The sequence below is a fragment of the Cervus elaphus genome, chromosome 11, assembly GCF_910594005.1.
Source record: "Cervus elaphus chromosome 11, mCerEla1.1, whole genome shotgun sequence".
NCBI lineage: Eukaryota > Metazoa > Chordata > Mammalia > Artiodactyla > Cervidae > Cervus > Cervus elaphus.
In genome coordinates, this window is record NC_057825.1 from 102,404,155 (window position 1) to 102,423,973 (window position 19,819).

The following is a 19,819-nucleotide window of genomic DNA, read 5'->3' on the forward strand; positions in this document are numbered from 1 at the left end:
GGGAAGGCTCAGCTTAACCTGGCGGCTCAGAGGGTAAAGCGTCTGCCTACAATGCAGGAGAGTTGGGTTCGATCCCTGGGTCAGGAAGATCCCCTGGAGAAGGAAATGGCACCCCACTCCAGTACTCTTGCCTGGAAAATCCCACGGACTGAGAAGCCTGGTAGACTACAGTCCTTGGGATCCCAAAGGCTTGGACATGACTGAGCGACTTCACTTTGTTTCCGCTTATCCCAGGAACTAAAGGTAGACTGAACACTGTTGCCACCTTGTGGACAGTTTTTGTAACTAAAACTCGGGTTCGCTGGCACCTCAGTTCACAAGGGTGAGTTACATCTGTTAATTACAGATGCCCTCAGGAAATGTCTTGGGGGTGTGTTTTGGGGAAATAAATTCCAAAGACATCCGAGTTTCAGGAACCCAGTTGTCAAAGTTAAAGTGTCCTGACACCCTTTAAGGGAAAAAAAAACCCAACCTTCACAACAGGACAAGATGCTAACTAAGGATCCTGAATTCCTGCCTGAATGCCAGTCAAAACAATGGGAAATAAATCCCATCAGTCACAATCACCATCAGCACAAATCTACAAACAATAAACGCAGGTGGGAGCCTGGAGGAAAAAGAATGCCCCTAAACTATCTGTGGGAATATACACTGGCAACAGTCAGCATAATGGACAGTCTCTGAATGCCTGAAGAAAAAACTCTGAGAGAGATCAAAACTAGGATCTGACATCCCCACACCTTGGCCTATATGCCGAGAAAACCACAGATGAAAAGGCGCACACCCAACATACAGGGCAGCACAACTTTTACTGAGTCCTGGCTTGCTCTACTCACTGCAAGACAGGCCAATGAACTGGGGTTGAGGCAAGGTAGAGACTTTAATAGAGGAGCCCGCTGGCCAAGAAGACGGCAGGCTCGTGCCTCGAAATAACCGTCTTGTCAGGGCCTGATTGCCAGGTTCTTTTATGGATCAGAGATGAGGGGGGAAGTGAGGAAACTTTCAGTGGCCATCCCACCATCTTGTGGGAGAAGGGGGGCCATTTTGCTTGTCAGATGGGAGTGCCTGTCATCAGTGCTGGTGTTTTTAAATGTTGAGACTTGTTTTCCTTTGTTCCTCTTGGAAAAGTTCCTACTTTACACTTGTAGACTTAGAAATATTTAACTTCAAACATAAAGGCAGTCTCTCAAGTTAAAAAATTTAGCACTTTTCTATTCATGGGAAAGTTATGTTCAAAATTCTCCAAGCCAGGCTCCAACAATATGTGAACCATGAACTTCCAGATAGATGTTCAAGCTGGATTTAGAAAAGGCAGAGGAACCAGAGATCAAATTGCCAACATCCGCTGGATCATCGAAAAAGCAAGAGCGTTCCAGAAAAACATCTATTTCTGCTTTATTGCCTATGCAAAAGCCTTCAACTATGTGGATCACAATAAACTGTGGAAAATTCTGAAAGAGATGGGAATACCAGACCACCTGACCTGCCTCCTGAGAAACCTGTATGCAGGTCAGGAAGCAACAGTTAGAACTGGACATGGAACAACAGACTGGTTCCAAATAAGAAAAGGAGTACGTCAAGGCTGTATATTGCCACCCTGCTTATTTAACTTATATGCAGAGTACATCATGAGAAATGCTGGGCTGGAAGAAGCACAAGCTGGAATCAAGATTGCCAGGAGAAATATCAATAACCTCAGATATGCAGATGACACCACCCTTATGGCAGAAAGTGAAGAACTAAAGAGCCTCTTGATGAAAGTGAAAGAGGAGAGTGAAAAAGTTGACTTAAAGCTCAACATTCAGAAAACTAAGATCATGGCATCTGGTCCCATCACTTCATGGTAAATAGATGGGGAAACACTGGAAACAGTGACAGACTCTTTTTTTGGGCTCCAAAATCACTGCAGATGATGACTGCAGCCATAAAATTAAGATGCTTGCTCCTTGGAAGGAAAGTTATGACCAACCTAGATAGCATATTAAAAAGCAGAGATATTACTTTACCAACAAAGGTCTGTCTAGTCAAAGCTATGGTTTTTCCAGTGGTCATGTATGGATGTGAGAGTTGGGCTATAAAGCTGAGCGCCGAAGAATTGATGGTTTTGAACTGTGGTGTTGGAGAAGACTCTTGAGAGTCTCTTGGACTGCAAGGAGATCCAATGACTCCATTCTAAAGGAAATCAGTCCGGAATATTCATTGGAAGGACTGATGCTGAAACTCCAATACTTTGGCCACCTGATGTGAAGAACTGACTCATTGGAAAAGACCCTGATGCTGGGAAAGATTGAAGGCGGGAGGAGAAGGGGACAACAGAGGATGAGATGGTTGGATGGCATCACTGACTTGATGGACATGAGTTTGAGTAAGCTCTGGGAGTTGGTGATGGACAGGGAACCCTGGCGTGCTGCAGTTCATGGGGTCGCAGAGTTGGACACGACTGAGAGACTGGACTGAACTGATTAACAGCTATTGTTGCCCACTATAGTTTGTTTATTAAAGCTCTGCAAGCCCCTTGTTCGGGTCTCAGAGCTTGGAGTGTTAACTCCTCTGGGCCCGCTGGCATAATAAACCTGAGTTCTCCAACTCTCGGATTGTGGTGCTTGGTTTCTCGATTATTGGTTTTTGCAACAAGGACACACTAGCTCATACTGAATGGCTGCAATTGCTGATTCCATTTCTCAGGCTTTCCTCTCTAGCTCATGAATGACCATTACTGGGAAATGTTTCATGATCAAATTCTGTCCCAAGGTACTGGTAGGCTCATCCCAGTGCAGTAAAAAAATTCTTGATTTTTTCACTCCAGGTGATAAGTTTTGGACCAGACCCGATCAATAATTAAATTCTCTGGATTCTGTCTAACTATAATCCAGGAGACGTTTTCCCTCAGGCTTCTTCCCATATCTAGAACCACACTATTACAACTGTTTCTTCTAAAATGTTTAGTAATAGAAGGTTTGTTGGAGGCCTGATTTATACACTGGTTACTGTAAGAGACAACAGTCTTACAAATTAGACAGGATATAAGTAATGCAGACAATGACATAGAGCAGCAGCATAGACACAAAGCATGATTTGAAAACAAAAAACAAATTTGACTAATGATTAGTATAACTAGTTATAATCCAGTTATAATAATAGAGTGGCCAAAGGAGCCATAACTGATTTAATGAGCTATCTGCAGTTTCATTGTACTGCCAGTGCACACTTATGCACAGCTTAATCTTTGAAACAAGCATATGTTACTGGCAGGATCAACCAGGTACAGAGGAAAAGATAAATGTTCCAAAAGGCATAAATCTATGAAACTATTTATTGCAAGTCATAGTTAATTGAAGGAGAAGTTTTTCTTACACCTGGAAAACACAGATTGAAACCAATAATTCTTTCAGATAGAAACCATAAAATTACAACCATACTTACCAGTTTACTCAGTTCTATGTAACTAATCCTTTTTGTTAACAGTTTTATGAAGTCCTCAGGTTTTTCAATGTAATTCTTCAGTTTTTTTTTTTTTTTTTTACTCAAATCAGTATTATGTTCTGAAAGTCAGAAACTTGTAAAGTCCTTTTCATAAATCTTGAAGAGGAAACATTTTGCTAAGGCCTTAGAGTGAAGCTATCACTGTGTATATTAACAAAAGACTTAAGAAAGTTTAGATCTCATCATTGCTGTGACATAAAACATCTTCATAACTAAAATTAACAAAAGACTTACAGAAGGCAAGTTTATATCTCATCTCTGCTGTGACATAAAACACCTTCATAACTAAAATTAATACTTAAAGAAGGTAAGTTTATATCTCATCATTGCTGTGACACACAACACCTTCATAACTAAAATTAATACTTACAGAAGGTAAGTTTAAATCTCATCACTGCTGTGACACACAACACCTTCATAACTAAAATTAATACTTAAAGAAGGTAAGTTTAAATCTCATCACTGCTGTGACACACAACACCTTCATAACTAAAATTAATACTTACAGAAGGCAAGTTTAAATCTCATCTCTGCTGTGACACACAACACCTTCATAACTAAAATTAATACTTACAGAAGGCAAGTTTACATCTCATCTCTGCTGTGACACACAACACCTTCATAACTAAAATTGAAGGAGGCAACAGAACAGGCTCCATCTTGAAAGCAGGACTCCATCTTGGGCCACGGTGGCGTTTGAGCTACGTGCCCAGTATCTATGGAAATGACTGGAAAACCAGACCACCCCTCCCCCCCAGCCCCGGATGGAAGAGCCCCAGGGCTTGTACCTAGACTCTCCATCGCCTAAAAGAATACCCTAATTATCCGTGTAACCAAATAGAATCACAAATTCTATTACGCTTATTGGGTTTTGACCACAGGCCTATTGATAATTGTCCACTGTTAACTACCTAGGGTTAAGGCATAGGATTAAGGCATACAAATCACGGGTTAACTTTGATTGTATCTTCCTTTTCTTTTGTTCAGACTAGTTTCAGAGAATTTGGGGAGGTGGGTTTGAGCATGAAAACTTAGGGTATATAAGATTTTTACAAAAACTGGTTGGGGTCCTTGGCTAAGAGCAGACTCCGCCTTGGGCCCGCTGGTATAATAAACTGCACTCCACTATCGGCATTGTCCTTCTGAGTGAGTTTGTTTCCCAGGACGCATGGCTACAACAAAATTATGACCAATAATATTTTATCAGGACATATCAGATACTTAGGGACTCCATATAATCTCTAGAATATCAGTACCATTTACCATATAATTTAGAGTTTATTATTTATTCAGTAATAATTGTTAAACTTATTTATGTTAAACTTCCCTTACAGTTTAACGTACCAAATAAAACTGATTAGTTTAATATCTCCCTACGTGGGTCCCTCAGGGGCCCTTTGAAACACCCTAAGGTTAGTTAGAGTTCAAAGGAACTTTACTAAAATTAGTATATTGGGCACCTACCGACCTGGGTAGTTCTTCTTTCAGTATCCTATCAATTTGCCTTTTCCTACTGTTCATGGGGTTCTCAAGGCAAGAATTCTGAAGTGGTTTGCCATTCCCTTCTCCAGTGGCCACATTCTGTCAGGCCTCTCCACCATGACCCAAGCGTCTTGAGTGGCCCCACACGGCATGGCTTAGTTTCACTGAGTTAGACACGACTGTGGTCCTGTGATCAGATTGGCTAGTTGTCTGTGATTGTGGTTTCAGTCTGTCTGCCCTCTGATGCCCTCGTGCAACACCTACCGTCTTACTTGGGTAAGACGCTAATATTACCAATATGCTAAAGGAGATCAGTGGAGAAATAACTCCAGAAAGAATGAAGGGATGGAGCCAAAGCAAAAACAATACCCAGTTGTGGATGGGACTGGTGACAGAAGCAAGGTCCGATGCTATAAAGAGCAATACTGCATAGGAACCTGGAATGTTAGGTCCATGAATCAAGGCAAATTGGAAGTAGTCAAACAGGAGATGGCGAGAGTGAATGTCGACATTCTAGGAATCAGCGAACTAAAATGGACTGGAATGGGTGAATTTAACTCAGATGACCATTATATCTACTACTGTGGGCTGGAATCCATTAGAAGAAATGGAGTAGCCATCATGGTCAACAAAAGAGACCAAAATGCAGTCAATCAGTCAGTTTAGTCACTCAGTCGTGTCTGACTCTTTGCGACCCCATGAATTGCAGCACGCCAGGCCTCCCTGTCCATCACCAACTCCCGGAGTTTACTCAAACTCATGCCCATCGAGTTGGTGATGCCATCCAGCCATCTCATCCTCTGTTGTCCCCTTTTCCTCCTGCCCCCAATCCCTCCCAGCATCAGGGTCTTTTCCAATGAATCAACTCTTCGCATGAGGTGGCCAAAGCACTGGAGTTTCAGCTTCAGTATCAGTCCTTCCAATGAACATCCAGGACTGATCTCTTTTAGGATGGTCTGGTGGGCTCTCCCAAATGCAGTACTTGGATGCAATCTCAAAAACGACAGAATGATCTCTGTTCGTTTCCAAGGCAAACCATTCAATATCACGGTAATCCAAGCTAGTAACACTGAAGAAGCTGAAGTTGGACGGTTCTACGAAGACCTACAAGACCTTTTAGAACTAACACCCAAAAAAGATGTCCTTCTCATTATAGGGGACTGGAATGCAAAAGTAGGAAGTCAAGAAACACCTGGAGTAACAGGCAAATTTGGCCTTGGAGTACAGAATGAAGCAGGGCAAAGGCTAATAGAGTTTTGCCAAGAGAACACACTGGTCATAGCAAACACCCTCTTCCAACAACACAAGAGAAGACTCTACACATGGACATCACCAGATGGTTGACACCAAAATCGTATTGATTATATTCTTTGCAGCCAAAGATGGAGAAGCTGTATACAGTCAGCAAAAACAAGACTGGGAGCTGACTGTGGCCAGATCATGAACTCGTTATTGCCAAATTTAGACTTAAATTGAAGAAAGTAGGGAAAACCACTATACCATTCAAGTATGACCTAAATCATATCCCTTATGATTATACAGTGGAAGTGAGAAATAGATTTAAGGACTAGGTCTGATAGACAGAGAGCCTGATGATCTGTGGACGGAGGTTCGTGACATTGTACAGGAGACAGGGATCAAGACCATCCCCATGGAAAAGAAATGCAAAAAGGCAAAATGGTTGTCTGAGGAGGCCTTACAAATAGCTGTGAAAAGAAGAGAAGCAAAAAGCAAAGGAGAAAAGGAAAGATATTCCCATTTGAATGCAGAGTTCCAAAGAATAGCACGGAGAGATAAGAAAGCCTTCCTCAGCAATCAATGCAAAGAAATGGAGGAAAACAACAGAATGGGAAAGACTAGAGATCTCCTCAAGAAAATTAGAGATACCAAGGGAACATTTCACGCTAAGATGGGTTCGATAAAGGACAGAAATGGTATGGACCTAACAGAAGCAGAAGATATTAAGAAGAGGTGGCAAGAATACACAGAAGAACTGTACAAAAAAAGATCTTCATGACCCAGATAATCACAATGGTGTGATCACTCACCTAGAGCCAGACATCCTGGAATGTGAAGTCAGGTGGGCCTTAGAAAGCATCACTATGAACAAAGCTAGTGGATGTGATGGAATTCCAGTTGAGCTATTTCAAATCCTGAAAGATGATGCTGTGAAAGTGCTGCACTCAATATGCCAGCAAATTTGGGCAACTCAGCAGTGGCCACAGGACTGGAAAAGGTCAGTTTTCATTCCAATCCCTAAGAAAGGCAACGCCAAAGAATGCTCAAACTACCACACAATTGCACTCATCTCACAGGCGAGTAAAGTAATGCTTAAAATTCTCCAAGCCAGGCTTCAGCAATACGTGAATCGTGAACTTCCAGATATTCAAGCTGGTTTTAGACAAGGCAGAGGAACCAGAGATCAAATTGCCAACATCCGCTGGATCATCAAAAAAGCAAGAGCATTCCAGAAAAACATCTATTTCTGCTTTATTGATTATGCCAAAGCCTTTGACTGTGTGGATCACAATAAACTGTGGAAAATTCTGAAAGAGATGGGAATACCAGACCACCTGACCTGCCTCCTGAGAAACCTGTATGCAGGTCAGGAAGCAACAGTTAGAACTGGACATGGAACAACAGACTGGTTCCAAATAAGAAAAGGAGTACGTCAAGGCTGTATATTGTCACCCTGCTTATTTAACTTATATGCAGAGTACATCATGAGAAACGCTGGGCTGAAAGAAGCACAAGCTGGAATCAAGATTGCCAGGAGAAATATCAATAACCTCAGATATGCAGATGACACCACCCTTATGGCAGAAAGTGAAGAGGAACTGAAAAGCCTCTTGATGAAAGTGAAAGAGGAGACTGAAAAAGTTGGCTTAAAGCTCATCATTCAGAAAACTAAGATCATGGCATCTGGTCCCATCACTTCATGGGAAATAGATGGGGAGACAGTGGAAACAGTGTCAGACTTCATTTTTTGGGGGCTCCAAAATCACTGCAGATGGTGATTGCAGCCATGAAATTAAAAGACACTTACTCCTTGGAAGGAAAGTTATGACCAACCTAGATAACATATTAAAAAGTAGAGACATTACTTTGCCAACAAAGGTCCGTCTGGCCAAGGCTATGGCTTTTCCAGTGGTCATGTATGGATGTGAGAGTTGGACTGTGAAGAAAGCTGAGCACCGAAACATTGATGGTTTTGAACTGTGGTTTTGGAGAAGACTCTTGAGAGGCCCTTGGACTGCAAGGAGATCCAACCAGTCCATCCTAAAGGAGATCAGTCTTGGGTGTTCATTGGAAGGACTGATGTTGAAGCTGAAACTCCACTACTTTGGCCACCTCATGCGAAGAGTTGACTCATTGGAAAAGACCTGATGCTGGGAGGGATTGGGGGCAGGAGGAGAAGGGGACGACAGAGGATGAGATGGCTGGATGGCATCACTGACTTGATGGGCATGGGTTTGAGTAAACTCCGGGAGTTTGTGATGGACAGGGAGGCCTGGTGTGCTGCTATTCATAGAGTTGCAAAGAGTCGGACATGACTGAGCGACTGAACTGAACTGATAGACTGGAAATTTGTGTCCTTTCTCCAAAATCATAAGTTAACTTCTTTATAATGTGGTGGTACTTGGAGGTGGACCCTAGGAAATGACTAGATCATAAAGTTGTGGTTCTCATGAATGGAATCAATAACCTTATAAAGAGACCCCCAAGAACTCACTTGGTCTTTCAGCCATGTGAAGACAGGAAAAAGGTGACTATCAACTCAGGAGGAAACCTACCAGACATGGAATCTGCTAGAAGTTTAATATTTGACTTCCAAGACAGAAAACCTCTGAAAAATAAATGTTCATTGTTTAAACCCTCCAGTGGTATTCTGGTGTGCTGCCCAAATGGCCCAAGAGAGAGAAACTTAGTTAATTTTCAACTTTGTGTAGTTATTTCCTGTGAAGATTTAAAAGTCTTTGTTAATTGTCTGTGATTACCGGTCTGTAATCACACTGAAGTCAAAGAAAGTTGCTTAATTGTCTGTGTGCTCTCAGTTTCTTGCACAACATATAGACAGTAAGTTTCACTCTGCAGAGATTGTCAGTTACTTGAATTCTTCATCTATTAAGAATTACTACTAATGAATTTTGATGAATGCTTTTTACATTAAATATATGTATATATTTGCTACAAATATTTACTCTTCTTTGATGTTTGCTTTAAATATTTATGTTATTTATGTTTTAGTTATGAGTGTTTATTATAAAATGTTATTTTAATATTCTTTTACTTTTTTATTTATTCTATCACACATTCTTGGAAAATTCCATACTCTTTCAATACATTTATAAAATTTAACCTTTTTTTTTAATTTCTTTTTTTTTTAAATTTTTTATTTTATTTTATTTTTTTTAATTAGTTGGAGGCTAATTATTTCACAACATTTCAGTGGGTTTTGTCATACATTGACATGAATCAGCCATAGATTTACACGTATTCCCCATCCCGATCCCCCCTCCCACCTCCCTCTCCACCCGATTCCTCTGGGTCTTCCCAGCGCACCAGGCCCAAGCACTTGTCTCATGCATCCCACCTGGGCTGGTGATCTGTTTCACCGTAGATAGTATACATGCTGTTCTTTTGAAACTTCCCACCCTCACCTTCTCCCACAGAGTTCAAAAGTCTGTTCTGTACTTCTGTGTCTCTTTTTCTGTTTTGCATATAGGGTTATCATTACCATCTTTCTAAATTCCATATATATGTGTTAGTATGCTGTAATGTTCTTTATCTTTCTGGCTTACTTCACTCTGTATAATGGGCTCCAGTTTCATCCATCTCATTAGGACTGGTTCAAATGAATTCTTTTTAATGGCTGAGTAATATTCCATGGTGTATATGTACCACAGCTTCCTTATCCATTTGTCTGCTGATGGACATCTAGGTTGCTTCCATGTCTTGGCTATTATAAACAGTGCTGCGATGAACATTGGGGTACACGTGTCTCTTTCAGATCTGGTTTCCTCAGTGTGTATGCCCAGAAGTGGGATTGCTGGGTCGTATGGCAGTTCTATTTCCAGTTTTTAAAGAAATATCCACACTGTTCTCCACAGTGGCTGTACTAGTTTGCATTCCCACCAACAGTGTAAGAGGGTTCCCTTTTCCCCACACCCTCTCCAGCATTTATTGCTTGTAGACTTTTGGATAGCAGCCATCCTGACTGGCGTGTAATGGTACCTCATTGTGCTTTTGATTTACATTTCTCTAATAATGAGTGATGTTGAGCGTCTTTTCATGTGTTTGTTAGCCATCTGTATGTCTTCTTTGGAGAAATGTCTGTTTAGTTCTTTGGCCCATTTTTTGATTGGGTCATTTATTTTTCTGGAATTGAGCTTCAGGAGTTGCTTGTATATTTTTGAGATTAATCCTTTGTCTGTTTCTTCATTTGCTATTATTTTCTCCCAATCTGAGGGCTGTCTTTTCACCTTACTTATAGTTTCCTTTGTAGTGCAAAAGCTTTTAAGTTTAATTAGGTCCCATTTGTTTATTTTTGCTTTTATTTCCAATATTCTGGGAGGTGGGTCATAGAGGATCTTGCTGTGATTTATATCAGAGAGTGTTTTGCCTATGTTCTCCTCTAGGAGTTTTGTAGTTTCTGGTCTTACATTTAGATCTTTGATCCATTTTGAGTTTATTTTTGTGTATGGTGTTAGAAAGTGTTCTAGTTTCATTCTTTTACAAGTGGTTGACCAGTTTTCCCAGCACCACTTGTTAAAGAGGTTGTCTTTTTTCCATTGTATATCCTTGCCTCCTTTGTCAAAGATAAGGTGTCCATAGGTCCATGGATTTATCTCTGGGCTTTCTATTCTGTTCCATTGATCTATATTTCTGTCTTTGTGCCAGTACCATACTGTCTTGATGACTGTGGCTTTGTAGTAGAGTCTGAAGTCAGGCAGGTTGATTCCTCCAGTTCCATTCTTCTTTCTCAAGATTACTTTGGCTATTCGAGGTTTTTTGTATTTCCATACAAATTGTGAAATTCTTTGGTCTAGTTCTGTGAAAAATACTGTTGGTAGCTTGATAGGGATTGCATTGAATCTATAGATTGCTTTGGGTAGAATAGCCATTTTGACAATATTGATTCTTCCAATCCATGAACACGGTATGTTTCTCCATCTGTTTGTGTCCTCTTTGATTTCTTTCATCAGTGTTTTATAGTTTTCTATGTATAGGTCTTTTGATTTTTTAGGTAGATATACTCCTAAGTATTTTATTCTTTTTGTTGCAATGGTGAATGGTATTGTTTCCTTAATTTCTCTTTCTGTTTTTTCATTGTTAGTATATAGGAATGCAAGGGATTTCTGTGTGTTAATTTTATATCCTGCATAAAAGCTATATATGACAAACCCACAGCAAGAATCACCCTCAATGGTGAAAAATTGAAAGCATTTCCCCTGAAATCAGGAACAAGGCAAGGGTGCCCACTCTCACCACTACTATTCAACATAGTGTTGGAAGTTTTGGCCACAGCAATCAGAGCAGAAAAAGAAGTAAAAGGAATCCAGATAGGAAAAGAAGAAGTGAAACTCTCTCTGTTTGCAGATGACATGATCCTCTACATAGAAAACCCTAAAGACTCTTCCAGAAAATTACTAGAGCTAATCAATGAATATAGTAAAGTTGCAGGATATAAAATTAACACACAAAATTTAACCTTAATTAAAAAAATTAACTATTGGGTCAATTAACTCTCTTCCCATCATGACATCAGTTTGAAGTTCAGGAACCCAAGTTCTACATTCAGACTGCTTTTACTCATCAAAAGAAACAATCAGCAAAATGAAAAGGTAACCTATGGGATGGGAGAAAACATTGGCAAATTATGTATCTCATGGGTTTCTCCAGTTGCTCAGCAGTGAAGAATCCGCCTGCAGTGCAGGAGATGCAGAAGACTCAGGTTCAATCCCTGGGTTGGAAAAATCCTTTGGAGGAGGGCATGGAAACCCACTTCAGTATTATTGCCTTTGAGAATCCCATGAACAGAGGAGCCTAGCGGTCTGCAGTCCACAAGTCAGACATGACTGAAGAGGATATACACACACAGCACATGACTCTCATAATGAGTTAATAAATAAAATATATAAGAAACTTCTACAACTAAATAGCAAGAACCCCCCTGCAAATAACCAAACTTAAACATGGACAAAGAAACTGAATATTCTTTGAAAGAAGACATAGAAATTGCCAAAAGGAAATTGGAAAGTGCTCATACTGCTAATCAACAGGGAAATGCAATCAAAACCCAAATGAATCATCACCTCACACCTGTAAGGATGGCATAGAAAATATTCACCAACAAAAGGCTTTGATGAGGATATAGTGAAAATGGAAGCCTACTATACTATTGGTGGGACTATAAATTTGTTCAGTGACTATGGAGAACATTATGGAGGTTTCTGAAGATATTAAAAGCAAAACTACTGTACAATTCAGCAATTCAATGGTCATGTAAATATTCAAAAATATGATACCAGGATTCTGAAGAGGTATTCAAACATCCATGATCAACATAAAATCAACCAAAATATCCACAGATGGATGAAGACATAAAGAAAATATTATATATAGATAGTATATATGCACACACACACACACACACACACACACACACATATATATGCATTGTGCTGTACTTTGCTTAGTCACTCAGTTGTGTCTGACTCTTTGTAACCCCACTGACTGCAGTCCACCTGGCTCCTCTGTTCATGGAGATTCTCCAGGCAGAAACACTAGTCTGGGTTGCCATGCCCTCCTTCAGGGGATCTTCCCAACCCAGAGACTGAACCCAGATCTCCCACACCAGAGGAGGATTCTGTGCCATCTGAACCACCAGGGAAATCCAAGAACACTGGAGTGGGTACCCTAGCCCTTCTTAGGGGATCTTCTCAACCAAGGAATCAAATCTAGATCTCCTGCATTGCAGGTGGATTCTTTACCAGCTGAGCTACCAGGGAAGTCCCATATATGCCTTATATCCCCCCCAAAAGGTAGATTTTTTTCCTCAAAAATGGTTTTCTTGAAGTAATATTAAGGAACAAACTATTATGGATTCAAAAACTTATGAAAGGTTTTTAGAAAGTGAACCCTGAAAAAGGAGTTTTGTGTATGGGAGGATTGAGAATAGATTAAATTTAATTGGGTAAAGGAATTTTGTTATTAAAACAGGCAGGTGTAGGATTCAATTTGGTTATTCTTGATAAAGAGAACAAGTTTACTTTGATGTGGCTTTTGATAAAGCTTATGTGAACTTTCTTGCCTTTAAGTGAATTGTATTTGCTTTCGAAATATTTTGTCACTTTGATTAAGTGAATAAATATTCACCTGATTCTATCTGAACAAGTGGTTTAAAACTTCTTGATATTTTTAATAAACTTCCTATCAAATTCTAATGAAAGCTCTCTTGACTCCTTAAATCTGGAATGCTTCAGAGGATCCCTGAGTGATGTTGGAGATAAATATTAATATTAAACCAACTAGGATTATTTGGTATATTAAATTACAAAGGAAGTATTGTCAAATAAATAATAAATTCTGCAGATTATGCAGCATGGACAAATATTAGTAGAGATATTCTAGATATTACATATATGAATCACATAGAATTGAATAAACTGATAAATACGGTTGTATTTTTTTGGTCTGTCTGAAATATTACTGACTTAACATTTGTTTTAGATGTGAGGAAACTTTCTCCTTAAACAAATAATGATTTGCAATAACTTGGTAAATTATACCTTTGTAAATAAAATTAGAACATTTATTATTTTCTCTCTCAAGTCATCCATTCAGGAAATAGAAGTTCTTAGGTTCCTATCAGCTTTATCAGGTAAATCTGGAAGGCCATGGACTAACTGGTGATATTTCAGGGCCTGAAAACGGGAGGAATTCACCTAAATTTGTAACATGAAATCTGTGACAGGCACTTGACATGGCTTTCCTGGCCCTGAGAAAGAGGCCTTTTAGAAGCTGAGACTGAGGTTTTTAAGAAAAGTTCCAGCACAACCAATTTAAAAGAGCCTTTATGATCAAATAAAAAGCTATGGCTCATCCATCATAGTAAAAGTAGGTGGCCACTGTGGGTGTAACTTCAGACACAACCCTGTACTACCAAGAACTTGAATTCTCTGAGCAGTGTCAGAGGATTTTATTTCTATCACAATCTTTACATTTTCATATTTTATTACTATGAAACACTCGCATACCTCACCAGGCACTAACAGCATATTTGTGAGATAGATGTTATTCTTCTTCTTCTTCTTATATTTCAAATGAAGAACATTGAAATTCAAAAAAGTTAAGTAATTTGCCCATTGTTAGAGACAGAGTTAGTGTTTGCATCTTTATTATTCTAAGTCCAATTGTGATACTCTTCCAACCACTTCAAATGATATTGGAATAAAAGACAGCATTGCATTAAAACCTCACTTGTTTTGTAGTAATCGAAATGTTTTCCTTTCTGATTACAGAGTTATATAATGTGCCTGTGTATATAAGAAGTTGGCACTCAGAAAGCTATGTGGCCTGCTGGTTCTAGGTTGATGTGGAATATAAAGTATAAAGAAGACCCCTGCCAATACTCTCTTGACATACATGCAACATACCCAACATTTAAAATTGTGTTGGGTTTATTAGTCCATTGAGAAGAAGTTGTCAGTTCTTCTAAAAAAAAATTGTCCTCCATTTAAACTGATGTGAATAATTTGAGTGTTCTCAAATGGTCAGAAGGACATTACAAAATTAAAAGTTACTGTTCTTATTTTACAGAAACAATGGAAGATTAGAAAAGTTAAATAACTAGACCATACAACAGGTAAGTCAGATTTAAACCCAAATACTGTTACTCCACATCCTATAAACTTTACATTATATAGAATTCCTTGGAGCTGGTATTTGATTATGGTTTAGAATATAAAAATATTTTTGATTGCATGTCAAGGAAGTGACCCATTATTAAATTATCAACTGTTAGTAGCAACTAAGTGCAGGTATTTTTCAAAGGCACATAGTAAAATAGATCTGTGAAAACATTCACTATTAGAATGTTGGCTTAACACTTAGCCCCTTGAATCTGGAATCTTTGTTGAAAACTGCTTTAAGAGATCATTTAAGTGGGATATACAAAAATAAAACAGGAATCGTTAGTCCACTGTTGACAAAAGAAAATATTTCTCAGCTAAACAACTCAAATAAATTATAAGACTTTGTTTTTAAATATGAATATTTCATAAATGAAGTCTGATTCAAAATAAAAATGTGTGTATATGTCATAGATGTGTTTATCATTTTCTCTTTTGACAGAAAGATCCTGCCTGCAATTTCAAGGGTCCATGTGTTTTATTGAAAAAACAAAATCACTCAACACTATAGTGCAGCAATCTTTAGGAAATGTTATTGCTATAAAATTATGATGGAGAGTAAGAATGCTATCTTTAGGATGAGGAGATATGAATTTTATTTCACGTTATGTCATCATCTTCTGTAACTTTAAATGAGTCATCCCTATTTTTACAAGTAGTTTACTTAAGTAAATGGAAACTGTTTCCAATTTCTGTGATTCTGACCAAGCCAGTATGATACTGCCATAAACATAGTTGCTTCTACTTCATTTAGAAGTAAAATTGGAAGAATTATGAGACTACAATATACTTCCCCAAACTGTTCCATTTCTGAACAGTTTAGGAGATGCTTTCTGTGATTAAAATATCTTGGGATTGGACTAACGTGATATGAGCTCTACTTTGGAGTGCCTTCTGCCTTTGGTATTCTGTTTCTCTACCCATGGAAATGCGCAACACTGCCCATAAGAACAATTTGGCGGGTGCCTGGTTTTTGTGAAATTAGTCTCTGAAACTATCAAAAGGCAAACCACACCTCGACTATTTTACAATTAACTATGAGAATATTCATATATAGTTTCTTCTGCTTTCATTCTATTTTAGCCTTCAATCTTGAGAATCTGTGTGGCTCTTTCTTAGTGTTTTTCAACCATTCTGTCCTTGGATTTGTAATCTGAAACCACATTTTCCTGGTATAGCTCCAGGACCTCCTTTAAAAAAATATATTTCAAAGGACACTCTTCACTGATTTAGACCTAACTCTGTTTCCATTTTGGTGCAACTCTAGGGCTTAGACAGCTGGACTAGACAGGTATAGGAGTTGTAAAGCAATCTCTTTGCACTGTACCATAGCTACTTAAGTAAAAGTTGAATGGCCACTCAATGAGCATAGTGAATGGAGTTCAATCTTTATGAGCTTGGAATTGATGCCCTTGTCAGTACATGCTGTTTTTCTGATAGGATTCTGTCTTTCATTCCAGAGTGACATTCAGAAAAATCCATACTTCTATAGTTTGTTAGATAGTCTCAAATCCTCATTCAGACTGTCTTTGCTATCTGCTATCACTCAAATTATTACTGCCCTATAATATTGGAGTGTTTAGCGAAACTAGGTTTAATCATGTGGTTTCAGTTTTCTTTTCCTTCATGACATATGCTGCTCACAGTGACACATATTCTGGAGCCAATTAAAAGTTAAGTACAACCTATTTTTCCTCTATTAATACAACCATATTTGAACATAGTGTGTGTTTCTATGTAAGAAAATTTCTCAATTAAATTGAAATAAATACATTTTCAATATAATATCAAATATTGGTATTTATTTTAGTAGATAATTGTGATAGACCCTACATGAGGTGGCAACCTGAGCTTCTCATGACACTTAGGTTGAAAAACAGTAATTTAAAGAAATCCTGTCCCTGCATTTAGTGCCCTGGCTTCTTCTTATGAATTTGCAAATGGTGTTTTGATTCTGTGTCTTGTATTTCCTTGCTATTAATTGTGGCTATTTTTTTTCTATTTAGTAGGACTTATTATGCTTTTCCCCCCCTTCTTTGTAGGACTATTATGAGGTAAATTTAAATGACTGAAATATATGTGTCCTACCATCTCTGAGTATAATTTGATAGACTTGTTTTCATCAGTTTCACATTAATCTAATTCCAGAATAAATTAAAGATATAGCCATTTTGAAAAAGTATTGTAAGCTTTATTTGTTTTGAAGTGCCAATATTATCGTTGCTGTTGCTCAGTTGCTAAGTCATGCCCAACTCTTTGTGGCAAATACTGTTATAAAGTTTGTACTGTCACTTAAGGTATATCTGAAAACAATAGTAAAAATTATGATTTGCATGAATGGTAGATAGGTGGAAAATACTAAGTATTATCATGAAAAAAAATTTACATCAGATAGTTATCCACTTAAGTGACTAATTTATATAACAGTGATATTCAGACTCTGTATTAATCTCATTTGTTGTCAAGTGCCTAAATTCATGAATGGTTAACTTATTATGTTCTCTTGTCATAGTGTTTTGTTTTCATGTAGACCTAAGGAGAAGTTCAAAATTAAAGATGAGTACTAAAAAAAGTTATCCTCCAAAGTCCATTTAATTTATATGAAATAACTGAATTGTTGGCACGGTATGCTAAGGATGATGAAATACCCTTGGGGTCCAATTAGCCAGAGTTAAGAAACTTCACAAAATTTACCTACAAATAGAACATCTGATTGTACTTTTAAGAGCCAACAGACAGACGTTACAGAAAGGTACAATTTATAAATAAACGAAGACACTTACAGACAGTTTTAATTATATAACTTCTTTGTTTATGAACTAACAGCTGCCTGGGGCTCTGGCCATGGACCTATATCACACAAGTTTATAGGTGAGATTTTTATTTTCAGGAAAATATATAAACTCAGGTTTAAATGGGTTTTGCAAATCATATAATCATGCCTTATCCACACTTAACTGAAAATTGGCACCCTTCTTTAGTATGCAAAATATCAAGAAAGGTAGACTCAACTACAATACTACCATTATAGAAATAAAGATATTTTCCTTTTTTCCTATTGATGCATATTTAAATTAGGATTAAAAATAATTAGTGTTAAGAATAACATCAGAAGATGGTGGAGGAATAGGACAGGGAGACCAATTTCTCCCCTACAAATTCATCAAAAGAACATTTGAACGCTGAGCAAACTCCACAAAACAACTTCTGATCGCTAGCAGAGGACATCAGGTGCCCAGAAAAGCAGCCCATTGTCTTCGAAAGGAGGTAGGACAAAATACAGAAGATAAAAAGAGAGACGTAAGAGTTAGGGATGGAGACCCATCCCGGGAAGGGAGTCGTAATAGAGGAAGTTTCCAAACACCAGGAAACCCTCTCACTGACGCGTCTGGGGGAAGTTTTCAAATCTCGGAGGGCAACCTAACTGGGAGGAAAAAGAAATAAAACCCACAGATTACTTGCCTAAAAGCAACTCCCAGCAGGAAAGTACTTCTGACGCTCGTATCCGCCACCAGCAAGTGGGGACGGAATGGAGAGGAGCCGTTGGCTTAGGAACAAAGGAAGGACTGAGCAATTCCAGAGAAGAGCTAGCCGGCTGCGGACCAGCCCATCCCCCGCTGGAGGCAGGGGGGAGGGGAAAGGGGCAAATGTGGCCCCAGAGACGGCATGCCCTACCAAACTGCAAACAGGCTTCCAGTTTCTAACCAAAGACTCCCTGAGATTCTGGATGGTTGACATCCGCCGGGAGGGTCGCGGCTAGAGACGAGCTGCCCAGAACAGACACAAGGCGCACCCCACTGGCATGCATGGAAACTGAGGCTGGGACCCCGGAGGGGAGAAGGCACACTGCACCTGAGGAAAGTGTGCTGGTCAAGCTCTTGGCTGCCTGAGCTGCTTGGGCCGGGGAAGGCACAAAAGGCAGGCCCAACCGAGTCTGCGCTTCTGTGGAGTACCCGAAAACTGGAACGACACGCAACGCAGGGCCCGCTCCCTATAGAGCAGCCTGGAGCCTGAGCAGTGTAGATGGGGAAAGCACACATGCCCGAGCGGGGGCAAACCCCATGTGGCCGGAACACTGCGAGTGCCCCTCACACAGGCCAGTGACATTTGTCTGCAGGGCCCCTCCCTCCCCACAGAACAAACGAACCTAAACAAGAGACCACCTCTACTCGCTTGTGTCAGGGTGGAAATTAGACACTGAAGAGACCAGAAAACAGAAGCCAAGTAAACAAAGGGAAGTGCTTCAGAAGTGACAGGGGCAACAGATTAAAATACCTGTAGTTAACACCGACTACGCCGGAAGGGGTCTATAGATATTGAGAAGTGTAAGCTGGAACAAGGAGCTATCTGAAACTGAACCGAACCCACACTGCCCACAACAGCTCCAGAGAAATTCCTAGATATATTTTTACCTTTTTTTTTTTTTTTAACAACAACAACAAAAAAAAACAAAAAAATTCTTTTCTTTTTTTATTTTTATTTTTTAATTTTTCTTTGATTTTCTTTTAAAATTCCCTATTACTCCTCTATAACTCCTTCATTTTCATTTTCTTTTACTTTCTTTTAAAATCTCCTATTACTCCACTATTACTCGTTAATTTTAATTTTCATATATTTTTACTTTTTTAATTAAAAAATTTTAATCTTTTTATTTTCTTTTAAAGTCCTCTATTATCCCTCTATTACTTCTTAATTTCATTTTCATATATTCTTACTATTTTTTAATTAAAAATTTATTTTTATTTTTTAAAAAAATTTTCTTTCATTTTCTTTTAAAGTCCTCTATTACTCCTCTATTACCCCTTACTTTTCATTTTCATTTCACTATAACCTTGCAAAAAAAAAACAAACAAAACCCTATTTTTAAAGCGAACTTCATATATATTTCTTAATTTTTTTGTGTTTTTGTTTTGTTTTTAATATTGTATTTCTAAGAGTCA

General features: G+C 38.7%; 1 long non-coding RNA gene across 1 annotated transcript; it reads right to left on the reverse strand.

The window, feature by feature from the left end:
* Nucleotides 1-8,514: 8,514 nt before the first annotated feature.
* Nucleotides 8,515-19,230, reverse strand: LOC122703035. Its single transcript, XR_006343401.1, has 3 exons — nt 19,023-19,230; nt 18,370-18,371; nt 8,515-8,527 (listed from the first exon to the last, which is right to left on the reverse strand). It is a non-coding gene; the product is annotated as an uncharacterized LOC122703035 (long non-coding RNA).
* Between the last annotated feature and the right edge of the window lie 589 nt (nt 19,231-19,819).